The sequence below is a fragment of the Gadus morhua genome, chromosome 18 (genome assembly GCF_902167405.1).
Source record: "Gadus morhua chromosome 18, gadMor3.0, whole genome shotgun sequence".
NCBI lineage: Eukaryota > Metazoa > Chordata > Actinopteri > Gadiformes > Gadidae > Gadus > Gadus morhua.
This window is the reverse complement of record NC_044065.1, coordinates 10,450,539-10,465,524: the sequence shown is the minus strand read 5'-3', so window position 1 is coordinate 10,465,524 and position 14,986 is coordinate 10,450,539.

Sequence of the window (14,986 nt, the reverse complement as noted above, 5' to 3'; positions counted from 1 at the left end):
GTTAAGGTGAAGGCGGTCTATAACTGCCCATGCACGTTAGCCCTGATTGCTGAGGAAATGCAGCGTTCCCCCCCGCCTTTAATGAGAGAAGACAGAGGTTAGGACGGCTCAATAGGAGAGATAACCAGTCTTTGATCCAAACAGTCATGCAGAACACACAGGCAATACCTTCAGAAAATGTACTGTCAGGAGTTTTGGATTTAAATTACACGTGATTAGAGGAGGAGGAGGGAGGGTGGGGGGGAGTGAGGAGGAGGGAGGGTGGGGGGGAGTGAGGAGGAGGGAGGGTGGGGGGGAGTGAGGAGGAGGGAGGGTGGGGGGAGTGAGGAGGAGGGAGGGTGGGGGGGAGTGAGGAGGAGGGAGGGTGGGGGGGAGTGAGGAGGAGGGAGGGTGGGGGGAGTGAGGAGGCTGGTGGTGGACGAGGATTGAAGAGTTTGGTGGTCGGGGGGTTAGGGTCCTCCAGATAAAAACTACATTTCTCAAGGAAAGCAGAGTGTAGAATGTATGGCTATACGTCCTAATCTATAAGGAAGGGGTACATGTTCACAAAAAAATGAAAACATGAGTGAACCAGGCTCATTTATGCGGACGAATTTCCAAAACAGATCAGAAATGATTATATCGCGGATGGGAGGGTGTTTTGTGGAGTGTTTTTTGCCCGCCTGTCAATCACTCCTGTCTGCGGCACTTGAGTAGAAGGAGGAAGTAACAGCCTCTGCTGATCAAGATCAGTGAACAGTCTCACGTCCACAGATGTCTGCCAGTTTATTATCACAGAAACATCCCCGCGTCAGGCTGTTATGCCATGAAATATGCATCACTCACGCCACTGCTGGTTCTATTTCCATTTCAAATGTCCTACACGGAAGGTAAACATGCCTTGTGCGCATAATAATTCACTTAATACAGGGAAGTGTGGGAGAGGAGAGCAGTATACACCTCACCCAGTGTAGGATAGAGTATATTGAACATCATATAGCAGGAGGAGGGATAGCGCCTAAAAAAAATCCTTGCAAATTGTGACTGTAGCTTTCAAATTCAAGATATTTCAATTTTGAGATAAGCAATTGTAATCATTTGGGCTCTCGGGCATTTCAAGGTGCTTCACAAAGGTTGAATCTTTATCACACCTCTGTATTGCCATACATCTCTCTCTTCATCTCCCTCTCCTTCTTCTCCCTCTCCCCCTCTCGCTCTATCTCTCACTCTACCTCTCTCGCTCTCTTCCTCCTCCCTCTCCCCCCTCTCGCTCTCTCTTTCTCCTCGCTCTCCCCATTCTGCTCTATTTCTCCCTCTCCCTCTCTTTCTCTCCCCCCTTTCTCTCTCTCCCCCCCCCCCCTCTCTCTCTCACACTCACACTCACTTTCTCTCTCTCTCTCTCTCTCTCTCTCTCTCTCTCTCTCTCTCTCTCTCTCTCTCTCTCTCTCTCTCTCTCTCTCTCTCTCTCTCTCTCTCTCTCTCTCTCTCTCTCTCTCTCTCTCTCTCTCTCTCTCTCTCTCTCTCTCTCTCTCTCTCTCTCTCTCTCTCTACACATGACCTTTTGGAAATGACTAACAGGAGGGAATTATTTCCCTGTCAGTACGCTAATGGTGGTCATTTCGGTTAATCTTTTTTTTCAAATTGAAAAGTAGGGTACCCTCACCCACAGTAGCGTATTAACGCTTCACGGTCAAGACTGTGAGCCTTTCCGTACCCCGTCCAGCGATACGTGGATTAAACCGAAGGTATTTCATTTGCTGTTAACAATGGAGGTGGTCTTAGAGATGTTGTTGTGGTAGATACCCTGTTCTAGAAGGGGACGGGATTGCTTAGAATCCTGAACAAAAGGAAATTAGTATTATATATATATATTTATGTATATTTTATACGTTTTTCATCTGTATCGTTCTTAATATAGCAGTAATAGTGTATTTCTTTGTAAGGCTTTGTGTGTGGATGGGAATCCTCAATCTAGGCGTGCGCTGGAGTTGAAAACAGATCTGTAGTTAATGCGTCCAGTGAGGAAACACAAGTAGCTAGTGGCTAGTTGGCCTTTGAAGAATGAAGGGGCTGTGAAGTAAGGCTCATCCACGGATTACAGAACAGGTAAAGAGATAAGCCACCATTACACCCTCACTCCCCCTATCTACATCACCGTCAAGACGGAAGAGTTCATTTTCTGAATCCAATTCCGAGCAAGATATATCACATCTCCTTTGATGAATTGATTAATAAACACATGTTAAGGATTCCGTGTCTCTTTGATAAGGTGAATTCAATTTATATTCCTTGTTTACTTTAAAGTCTGTTTAATTACCCTGTAATTAAAAGCTACATTTAATTGGCAGTGGAGCAGCGGTAAGTGGGAAAGCCAGCGCGAGGAGGAAAATATCTTCTATGAGCAACAATCAATCACGTATCACGGGAGTGCGATGAGATGGCTCTTAGGCACTAAATGTTTGAGTGCAAACAATTTTCTCTCCAGCTGGTCTCTTTATAGATCATGAAAGTCTACTACTCCTAAATCCATGGGAGATATCCCAAACACAATGGTGGCCCTGCTGTTCAATGATGACTTTCATATTGGGTATCATCTACCGAGGTCATCAATCACGGGGAGTGCCGTTTCCATTCTGGGGAGGAAACATTAACTGGTATGGGGGGAAAAAAGAGAAAGGGGTTGAATCACCTTTAATAACTCCCTTCTGCTTTTAATATGCACTATTATAGGTCTCAATAAAAATAAATGAAATATGATACAATAGAGCACCAAATAACGTGTGTGTATATATATATATATATTTATATATATCTACATAGGCCGTATACATACATACATTTACAGTTCAGACTATTCATTTATTAATTTATTAATACTAGAGATAAAATATACTAAAATAACTACTGCTCTGCACCTTCTATCAGGTGGAAAGCCACTTTTCAACAGACTCTTTCAGGCAATAGCTGGAAATGCATCCTGGTGTAGTTTTTTAAAAAAAGATGGCGCTCTGTTATAACCTGGGGGGGGGGGGGGGGGTGGAGGGCTGGTGTTGGGGATGTGTTGCCATCCAAATCCGATAAGTTAATTCCGTGAGACCTAGCATTTGTTCCATCAGGCCGGCGGGGCGGGTGGTGGTGGTTGGGGGTGGTGTCGGTGGGGGCGGGAGGGGGAGGGCTGCTGCTATAAAGCGACTAGGATCGGCGGGGAGTCGCACGCCGCGGCTCATGCGGCGCGTTCACCAAGGAGCCCAAATGAGAGCGCTTGGCTCCCTCCCAACTCCCTGCCTCTGCCTTCTGTGCGGCGCGAGGGGGCGGCGGCGGCACGCAGAGAGAGGGAAGAAAAGCAGGGAGGCCGCAATATTGTAGAACAAATTCCCCGCTAATCGCAGCCTGTGTGCTGGTCCAGGTGGGGGGGGGGGGGTTGGAAGAGGGGCTTCCAGTGGGAATGCTACCCTCTTGTGCCCTCCCCGGCTGTCCCAGTGAAACAAGCACCCCCCCTTCCCTGCCCCTGCCCCCTCCAAACCCGCTCCCCCTTTCCGTACCCTTCACAGTGCCAACGCCATGTTAAGACGGATGAGATGTCAGCAGGGGGCCATGGTCGGGAGGGGGAGGAGTCCTGCCTGCTGCCGGACCTCTGGCCCGGGACAGCTTATGTGTGCGTCTCTCAGCAGGTGAGCTCATGCCCCAGAGGAGGACGTGGACGTGGACGTGGAGAAGGGGTGGCCCCCGGGTCGGCCTGCTTCCCCTGCAATACATCCGCCCCCCCCCATCCACCACCCCCCCCCCCCCCCCCCCCCCCCCTCCATAAGCCTGCTCACTACTGCTATTGACGTTCACTGCAACTTCTCATAAGCCGGGGTGTCAGTGTACGTCTCAATGCCACCAGTTATTCTTCTAGAATATTCAATAATTCTGGAAGCTGCATCGTATGAATCAATTGTCTTAAGATCTGTCTTAAAAGATAATTGTCTGAAACCTTTTTAGTTTGAAGCTTTTCACATCTCTGAACGACATTGAAATTCAGAACCCAAATAAACCCCGAAGAATATATTCTCGATCATAGTCACTGGCAAATACCCCCCCCCCCCCACACACACACACACACACACACTGAAGTAAAAGCAAGACTCCTGCTGTTGTTAAGGAATACACTTAGATGAACGCTGAGCCTCTGGTAGACAGGTCACATGGTGCGGTCGGGGGTGGTGTGTGTGTGTGTGTGTGTGTGTGTGTGTGTGTGTGTGTGTTGTACTGTACAGCAGTGTTCCCCAGAACCCTGGGCTCAGGATTGATTGAGACAGGGGGTTATGGGAGTGATGAAATGTACAGCAGATAATTATTTAGCGTGATGTATAACTTTAGCATAGCCCTACTCCTCTGGCGCTGTTCATCAGTCCGCTTCTGTGAGGAGGAATAACTGCCGTACTCTTTGTTCTGACGGTGTTACAAGTTACAACATGACGGCTATAGGAGGATTTCTAAAGCACTTACTTGTGAACCGTTTTTGTTCAATGAGGAACAGAAGTGAAGGATTTATAATTACAGGCCGTTGCATAAAACAGTTTGAGATATTTATATAGCCTAGATTTGGAAGGTGAGTGGTGATTTTGTTCCTCCATCTGGCCTTTTCCATCTGGTGGAACCTACAAAAATATACAATGGAAGAATCATTCCAATTAAATCTTTATTATTATTTTATAAGCTTATGAAATAAACGCTTAGAAACTTTATTTGACAACAGTGTGTTTGGACGTAAGGTGTATTGGGGAAAACTTGTGAAGGTGAAGGTCATTTATTTTGCTATAAAGAAATCTCACTGTGAACATCAAACTTCTGAGCACCCAAATACCAAACTACTACATACCCAAATATCAAAATATAACATACACAAATACCAACCTAATACATACCCAAAGTCATACTTCTATATACCCATGTACCAAACTACTACATACCCAAATATCAAAATATAACATACCCAAATACCAACCTAATACATACCCAAAGTCATTCTTCTATATACCCATATACCAAACTACTACATACCCAAATACCAGTGTTTCCCCTACCATTGTTCAGGCCTGGCGGGCCGCCAGGCCAACGAGCGCCCCCGCCAGGCCAACAACCGGCCAAAAAAATGAAAAGAAATGAAAAAGAGAAAAAAAAAAAAAATGAAAAAAAAAAAATGAAAAAAAAAAAAAAAAAAAAAAATTTATTATTATTATTATTAGCCATAATATCATAACCATCCAAGCTCACCACCAGCTATCTCAATATGTATTGGTGCTTTATGCTCCTGTACATGAAATTAGTTTATATTAAATCAACTTTGTTTTTAGAAAAACACTGTTTATTCTCCGGCAGAAGAACTATACCATGAACCGATCGCGTAAATGCGACGTCTGATTGGTTCAGCCCGCCGTTACCATGGACATTTTTACCGCCCCCGCGAAACACTAGCCTCGTTCTTTATATGTCCATAACTTAACCAACTTGTGATGGCTAAGCAAGTGTTTTATTTGGAAATAACCAACAAATACTCTAGCATCCCGTGAAAAATGTATAACAAATCACACCATCAGCTCTTACCACCGGGCCTAAAAAAAATTCTAGGGGAAACACTGCAAATACCAAACTACTACCCAAATACCAAAGCATTACATACCCAAATACCAAACTACTACATACCCAAATACCTAAATACCCAAATACCAAAGCATTACATACCCAAATACCAAACTACTACATACCCAAATACCAAAGCATTACATACCCAAATACCAAACTACTACATACCCAAATACCTAAATACTACATACCCAAATACCAAAGCATTACACACCCAAATACCAAACTACTACATACCCAAATACCAAACTACTACATACAAAAATACCAAACTCCTATATACCCAAATACCAACCTCTAAATACTTTGTCTACCTACTGCGCACATCTTATGCATACATAACTTGACTAGACTACAGTGTTGAGGGTGAGAACGATTGACTCACCACAACACCACATAAAACGGGGTGGATTCACCTTGAATCAGTTAGAGAAACAGTTATAGATTTATTTTCCACCATTATCACCTGTGCAGTGTGTCTAGCAACCTCAGGATCAATCTGACAAACACAGAACGAAAATGCGCGCGCAGGCTGTCTCTCTTTTATTGTTCTAGGTCCGGCCAAGGTGTGGAGTTTCTCTTACTCTTAGCGCCCCTGAACCCTAGCAACCGCCTTACTTATATTTCATCCATAGAGGCAGGCAGCACGTCTTTAGCTGAGAGCAGCTAAAGACGTCGGCGGCTGTTCCTGGAGCCATCTCCATCCCCCCAGCACCACACTTTTCAGTTAAACCCTGTTTGAAACAGGCAAGAACAATGGCCAGAAGACAACGGCGTGGGACTTGTTAGCGCATAAGAGAGCAGGAGCAGGAGGAGGAAGACTTTGGTGTGTGTCTCTCAAATGAGCAGTCTGTGGGGGCGGGGGGGGGGGCATTGTTGGGGGTTGAGGGGTGTAGGGGTGTTGGGGGGGGGGGGGGGGGGGGTTGACGATGATTTCCATAGCAACAGTCAAGTCCCCAGCTGTCATGTTTGGGCTGAGGTGGGGGGCGTGAGCGCGGGGACCACTTAACCCCCGGCCACATTTCAGCGGAGGAAGTTATCTGCTGCTGAGTGTCTGAGCCGCGCCTCATTTAAAATGCAAACGGCGCACCCCTGGGACCGCCAGGGTAATGCTTTAAAATGAACACAGGGAGAAGAGAGAGGGAGAGAGAGGGAGGGAGGGAGGGAGGGAGGGAGGCAGGGAGAGGCGGCAAAGGGGGGGCTGTTCTTCTGAAATAATTAACCATAAATGCTTTGGATGTCACCGTGATATATAGAGAGGGGGGGGGGGAAGAGAGAGAGAGAGAGAGAGCGAGAGAGAGAGAGACAGAGACAGAGACAGAGACAGAGACAGAGAGAGAGAGAGAGAGTATATACGACACACACAATTCCAAACCCTACAACACCATTCGTGTCCGCTATCTCCTGTGCATGATGTAACAGTATTGCTCAAATCAAATAATGAAATAAAAAGAATTGCCCCCTGCTCTCGATCTATCTCGCTGTGCATTCATCACACACACCGTTCTCGGTGGAAGCGCGAAGCTCACCTTTCTCATCCCCTCCCTTTGTCCTGGTTATGGGGTTCATTCAGCCAATTACCAGGAACTGAGCGCTCCTGATGTCCAAAAGTGGCCAATTGGAATAATATAACGACCCGCGCTACGGAATTGACCTTAAGACACAGAACATGGTATGATTCCATTATAAGCAGGCAGAGCCCCTTGTCGCAGGATGGCTGGAACATACGCCCGCACACTGGTGTAGGGACAGGTGATAGAGGCAGCAGGAAGCCAGGTAACACACACATGAGATCACATACGGCAGCAATTGCTCTCGTGATGCGATTTTGGTCAGCATAGAGAGCCCCAGATTCAGTTTGATTTGCCTTGTCTTCCGCCAGTTCTTTATTTGGGCAGAGAAAAATAGAAAAATAGAAAAATTATGAAAATATAAATAGAATTCACTTTGGATTTTTGTTGTTGATTTAAATATTACAAAACATCAGAGGCACATGACTCATGACACTCTGAGGTCCGAGAGAGAGCATTTATTACAATAGCACACAGAGAGACCCAGTTGACACAGTACGCCATTTCTTTCTATTACATTACCCATCATATATTGATTTGTGTACAGAGCAACAGTATCCTATTGGCCTGCTTACACAAGTCAATACCCATGTAGGTTCCCCCCTCCCCTCCCCACCCCTGCCATACTGCCGAGAACACACACACACACAAGCACACACACACACACACACACACACACATTAACCGCAACCAAACACATTGTCTGCACACACGGGAATGCAGATTAAGTGATAGTTAGCCTCTCGTCAAGTGATAGTTGCTCGCGGCGATGGCGACCGTACTTCCCCTGTAACCCCCCCATGGCGACCGTGATCTCAAACAGCCTCCCCCCCTCCCATACCATAACAAATATTGGCCGTGACAGGCCAGACAAAACCGTCCCTGTTGTTGTGCTACGTGGCGGCGGTGTCCCCGCGCCTTTCACTGGGGCCCCCTTCTGGGGCCTGTGAAAGGCCAGCCAATCACACGCTTCCCTCACGGCTGCAGCTGGTTTTACAGCGAGCGGTGAGGGCTGACCTCTGAAGGGGGCCTCTGCCTCCCCCCCCCCCCCCCCCCCCTGCCTCTCCAGCACCACCTCCCTCCACCCACGTCCTCAGGGACCCTTCAACAAGCTTTAGAGGCCAAATGAGGTGTAAGTCTATTAAAAGAGAGTTTGTGTGGAGATCACAGTCCCTCTGGGGGCCCCGGGGTGGGGGGGGAGAGCTGTGGTGTTTGGGGGGGGAGGGGGCGGGGCACTGCGCCTTGTCATTCAGGTGCGGCTAATTTACGTCTGCTTCGCATGCAGAGGAGTGGGGCTGGCAGACGCCAAGGCCCGCCCCTACGGGGTCTGTCCTCGCGCTCCGATTGGAACACGTCGAGAGTTGACGTGACAGGCAGTTGATTTATGAACCCCAATGAAGTACAAAAGAGAGAGACGTGCAGCCTAAACGCTGCGGATTAGGCCGCAATCTCCATTTTGCTAAACCGCTGGAAGTCCCCTTTAAGGGCTCTCTCTCTCTCTCTCTCTCTCTCTCTCTCTCTCTCTCTCTCTCTCTCTCTCTCTCTCTCTCTCTCTCTCTCTCTCTCTCTCTCTCTCTCTCTCTCTCTCTCTCTCTCTCTCTCTCTCTCTCTCTCTCTCTCTCTCTCTCTCTCTCTCTCTCTCTCTCTCTCTCTCTCTCTCCTACATTGATCAGGATGTATTAAAATTACATACCATACCAATACATAACACACAATCTCGGAAACCATCAGCTATCGTCCGACGACGATTTACCACCAGCAAAAGCTGGTATTATTTCTGGTGTTCTGGTGAGGCTGGATAAAGGGTAACCGGGCCAAGTCTTCCTCCTCCGTGCGCCGATCATAGTTTCGATATCTTCTGTAGGTGCTCCAGGGCCGGACCACATTTTGGCTGATCTCTATGTTCAGATATCTAATAAAAAGCGACATCATCAGGCATTAGAAATAGTTGCTCTCCGTAGGGACTGTTGACCTGCATGGTAAGGGTGCTCAAACAAGATTGGTCGATACTACTCGGACTACAATCGGAAAACCATAGCGCTTCTGACACCGAAATCTACACCCGTTGCCTACAGATTCTACATACATATGCAGACATATGTTTATGGAAAGGACATCACACAAAACCCGACGATCCAACAAGCAGGCTCCTACAGAGAGATCTGTGAGAAAACCGTCAAGCACAAAGCTCCTTCATGCATTCACACACACACACACACACACACACACACACACAGAGAGAGACAGCCACCGTCTCTGCAGGAGGCCATTAACACCGCAGTTGACACTCTCACAGGTTAAGTAGATCACTGGATCATACTCAGACAACCACGTGTACAAGCATCCGACAATTATGAACAGGTTTTTGCTGATTACTTCGTCACCTCTGCTGAATATTTATCTCTATGAAGAGTGAATGCAAGTATATATCATCTCACCAACTGAAATGGAATGGTATCTACAGAGAGGGCTAATATATTAGCCCATCACTACATTAGCCCGTGCATAACCCCGCTTTTCCTCATCGGCAGTCAGCCTATTCTCAGTTTGGCTGAGACTGAGCCTTTCCGTACCCCGTATTGACAGCAGTTGTCAGTTTGGGGGAGGGAGAGGGGGGGCGCAGGTCACCTGGGCGGCATTAACCTCTCGGAGGCCGTCTGTGAGCAGTGCATTAGTCACAGGGGGAGGAAGGGGGGATCCTGGCCGTCCCTCCCTAATAGATTATTGACCACTGGGCAGCAGCCAGCAGCCAGCAGCGATGTGTGGTCCGGGAGAACGATGACTTCTTCATCGCCGGCGGAGAAGACACACACACACACACAGCTGCACACATGCACATGTGCGTTCTCCATCTTAGATGTATTTTTCGGGATGTTATATTTTCATTCTTTAGTTAATGTTCTTTTAGGGTCGAGTGTTTTGTACCCACGTACAGATTTTTCTGATTCTGATTTTGGTTCTCGTGTCATCTGTCGTTTCCACTTTTCGCCAAATATGATCACAATGGAGTTATTGTAGCATAAACCACCACATTGACCGTGCGTATTTTGGTACAGCTTGCATCGTACTCGGTTTATGCCAACGCTTTTGAAGTGGTTGCATAGGAGATAGAAAGGAGAAGCAGGCTGGCAATGTTTTGCTGTTTGCTTATGAAGTCATCTTGACAAAAGGGGCCTTTGGTGGGTGGGTGGGGGGGGGGGGAAAGGAGATAAATATGTAAACCATATCCCGGCATAGGCTTCAGTATAGGAGTCTGCAGCTCATCTAATAGGTGGGGGGGGGGGGGGGATGCTCGGGAACACAATAATTGCATCCATGAAGTTGGACTCCCTAATTAAAAGCAAGGTCGTTTCTCTTTGGGTGTCACACTTAGGAACTTTAATTGAAATTGAAATTAAAATGAATATCTACAGTTGTGCATGTTTTCCCTGTTTATGTGTTTGGGGGATAGTTTAGGGATTGGGCTGTGTGTGTGTGCGTGCGTGCGTGCGTGCGTGCGTGTGCGTGTGGAGGGCGGGGGGGGTGCTGAGGAATGAGGGGCTAGCTTTTCTTACACATGGATTCACATTGTCTCAACGACGCATGTTATCTGTCTTGTTTGTGGGTGAGCTCTGATAAAACAGGTTTTCAATGCGGTTTCTGGAGGTCAACAATGCAGTGAATGCATCGTTTTTTTATAATTAAAATTGAAATGTGAAGACCCCCCCCCCCCCCCAACACACACACACACAGACACACACACACACATACACACACACACACACAACGAAGAAACGAGACAACAGAATCCACCCAGAGACCAGCGCCAATATCATATGTGCTCTGTTTCCTTTTGGCTCTGCCTGGGTTTTTTAATTGTTTGATAATTCATCTCCGAGCCCTAATTTACCCCCCGCCGCCAACACTGTATGTTCGACCGTTGGGTGAGACAATCCGCTGAATTCCAAATGAGCTCTTCGCATATAAACGCTTTCTTCCGGGGGAAAAAAAAGCACCTATTTATGGACGTGTTTGTTTGTTCTTCATCAGCGTTTAACCCTTTGGGCGACCAACGTCCGTATGCCGGCTCGGCAGAACCAGACCCATTTGAAATGTCCTTGGGCACACTGCCACACGTTTTTTTATCCCACTTTGTTAATGACTCTTGTGATCAAGATATTAGAAGATAATTAATGTAATGAGTTGAGTTCTTGACCACAAGGTCGTCCATTTAAATTCCTTGGCAGAGATGATGGAAGATTCGCCCTTAACGCTGGATCACTCAGTGGACCAGGCAACCCAGAACTTTCTTGGTTGTTGTTTGTGTTTGCGGTCGTGCTCGGCTTCAAAACTGTACACCAACACAGTGAAATGCATTATTCTGCGACAATCAAGTCGATCGTATTGTAATGATGGGGAGAGGGGGAGGGAGAGAGAGGGCCAAGGGAGACAAGGGTGTGTTTTTATGTCAAAAAACACCACATTACGAACTGCACATTCTGAGTGCACGATATATACACGGTTGTTGCACCATTAGGAAGATCACCCCCTACCTACCTACCTACCTACCCACTAACACACACACACACACACACACACACACACACACACACACACACACACACACACACACACACACACACACACACACACACACACACACACACACACACACACACACACACAGCACCACAGAAGGATGGAGAATATGGGCTATCTGGGCTTGGGCACATTACATTGACTGGTGGAGGTCTTCAGTGTGTGAGCGGGGCTGCCTGCTGCGCTGCGCGAGGCCGCCAGCGGCCCCATAAGAGAGGTAAGTGGCGGTGATGAGACACTGTCCCCTGTGCCTCCTTCAGCTGCCATTCCCTTTAAATTGAAACAGAGTCCCGGCAAATAAATGCCACAGAGCTGGGGGAAAATGGTTCGAAAGTTGCATTTCGCATAAGCACCCGTTGGGGAATTGCACCCCCTCCGTTCCAGCCCGTCGAAACCCCGGCCATCCCCCCCCCCCCCCCCCCCCCCCCCCCCCCCCCCCCCGGCGCGGCCCGCCGTACTCGCTCCACTTTTGTTATTTATATGATGAAGGGAGGAGGGCTACGTCAGGGTCGTTCAGCGTTCATTTGTCTGCTGGTGTTGCGCGGCGCTAGGTAGCCACTGCGGTCTGAAGATGTTGTTCTGACGAAGCGGCCTGCAGCAGCCTGCTCAGGATCTGCTCCTGTCCGCAGAACAAGCGCCTCCATGGACCAGCTCAACGTTAACCTTCTTTAACAAATCGTCAGAGCTCAATGACGATTTTAATACATACAATGCATAGGACCGTTTAACTTAACAATGACTTTTTTTTCCCCAAGCTCTAAATGTATAGTGTCGTCCTACACGTCAACTTCGTCCTACACCACCACCTTCCATGATTCTTTATTTCTATGAAGCCGTTTACTCTCCAGCCCATGTTACAGTCCATTGTTGCCAACGTTCTCTGGCTTTATTTCCACTCTGCATCAACGTACCCCCCCCCCATCCTGTTCAGGTATAAATCCTACCTCTATTTTACTATTTTACATTTAATTGAGGCCATGATAAAACACGATGGCTCCCAGGGGTGGCGGGCACGCTGTTTGCTATTCATGTTGCTTTAAAAAACAGAAACAGTAAATCCTGTGAGTTGTTGTAAAGCCCGCTGTATTACCATATGTGGGCCATTTCCATGGAGTGACAGACCCCCCCCTCCCCTGCCCCCCCTTTGAGTCCGCCCTGGATCAAATGGGGACTATTGATCCTGGAGCACTCCATTTCAAGTTAATTGTGCTTGAAATGAGGCGCGCACACTCGAGTATACACCTACAACGGGAAGGCTTTATTTATTTATATTTGTCCGGGAACCAATGTCAGATAAACGGCAAATATTCAATTCATGTCTTATTCAATTTCGCTCAAAATAGCCGGTTTGTGCTGATGTATGCGCTGAGACGGGTTGAACCAGATTGAATGCGACGTTGATCCCCGACCGAGGACGGCGCGCTTCACGAGACATGCACTACACGAGAGCGTTGGCCGATATTTTGGCAACACATTGCTGGATATCGTGGACTAGTTCTGGCAGAGCAATGATTTACACTTATCCACAGGTAAACAGCTAATCAATTATTTTTGGGGTGTTCCACTGACATGACTATCTTCCTCAGCATTCTCCGCCCTGGCCAGCCAGCGTTGTTCTGCTGCGGCATCTAAAAGGCGGTTTATTGTTTCCAGGTTGGAGAGCTTAGCAAATCTGGATGTAAGATCTCAACAAAGGTCTGCCGGGAAACCTGGCCTCCCTGTGACCCTTATCCCTTTTCCGTCTGATGCTAGGACACACAACTTGGAACAAGAGTAACAGCTAGGAGATCCCATGCACCAAGTAGACCTGAGAACAATTACCTATTCTCACCTGATTCTATTCTTCCTAAAGCGACTACCAGTGAGGACCGAAGCGGGTAATTTAAAAGGAAAGGTAAGGGTTTAGGGAAGTTGGCTGAAGGATGACTACAGGTAGGTTGTGGGCATCGGAAATCGAACCCAGAACCTTTCACCTGGAAAAGTAGCAGCAGCCCGACCACCCTCCTATCCTGAGAACCCTCCACACCACCCGGGTACCTGAGTAGATGGTAGTAGAGACAGTCAGGCTCCAGTGTGATCATGGGTCAGACAATGGTTTCCAGTGCTCTATCTGTGCATAATCTTCCTATCTTTCTGCAGTATCACAGCACCAACTTTGTTCGTAGCCGTTTCCCGCCGTGATGCTGCAGCCCCAGTCCAACCAGCACCCCATGTCCGTCCCACTCCAGTCCAATGCATTAAAACCACTCTGCTATCCCACATTAAACCCAGCTGTAATCTCACCGAGGGGGGAATTCACACACTCGCTGGACCTCATCCAAGAAATGTACAGTATCGTCAAATGAGATTAGGCGCTATGAATCGGTACAGGAGCAAACACTTACTGAATGTAATTTAGGCCGGCCGGCCAAATCCCATTTAACAGCACAGAGGAGCAGGGGGCCCCAGAGCACAGCATGGAGGGGCCCCACCCTGGTGTAGGGACCCAGCCTGGTTGTGAACCATAAAACAGTGAAAGGAACTGCTCCCTCCACTGGCCTTGGGGCCATAGTGCAGCGAGAGAGGGAAAAAGAGGTCCAGCAGCATAGCATAGCATTTAATGAACAAACACCACCCTCCCTTTGTTTATAAACCCATTCCTTTCATAATAGTATATATAAATAAGCGAAAGTGTGTAATGGATCGCATTAAATAGGCAGGCATATTGAGGCAGGATTTAATTTGCATGCCAGATTAGCTCGCTACCGGTTGGGGCCGTGCCTCAGGGCACCCAATTCATTAATAGGATCTAGTCTCTTCAAATCCATTAAGTCAATTGAACCCATACATAATCTGATTTTAGAGGCGGCATGTAAATGGGGATGGGGGGGGGGGGGGGGCAATGACTGGTATGGATGTACCAACACAACCCTCTGTGCGGGATCTCTCCGGGGTGACTTGACTTCCGACGAATGGTGTAAGACAATCAAAGCGTTTCACTTAAGATAATGCAACATAAAGCAAATACTTGTATTTGATTTTGTACTGCTATAAATGTATTGAATAAATCTAAAATAGTCTGGAATCAGACTGTAAACAATAGGGTCGATGACACATATCTGGGTCTGTGTCTGCGCCTTCACCCGCTGGTTTCGTCCAGGTTAAAATAAAACCAGACACATTCTTGTAAACTAAATCTGCTTCAGGCCATCAGAACCAATGGGCTCCCACTCATGTTAAGTGGTGTTAGT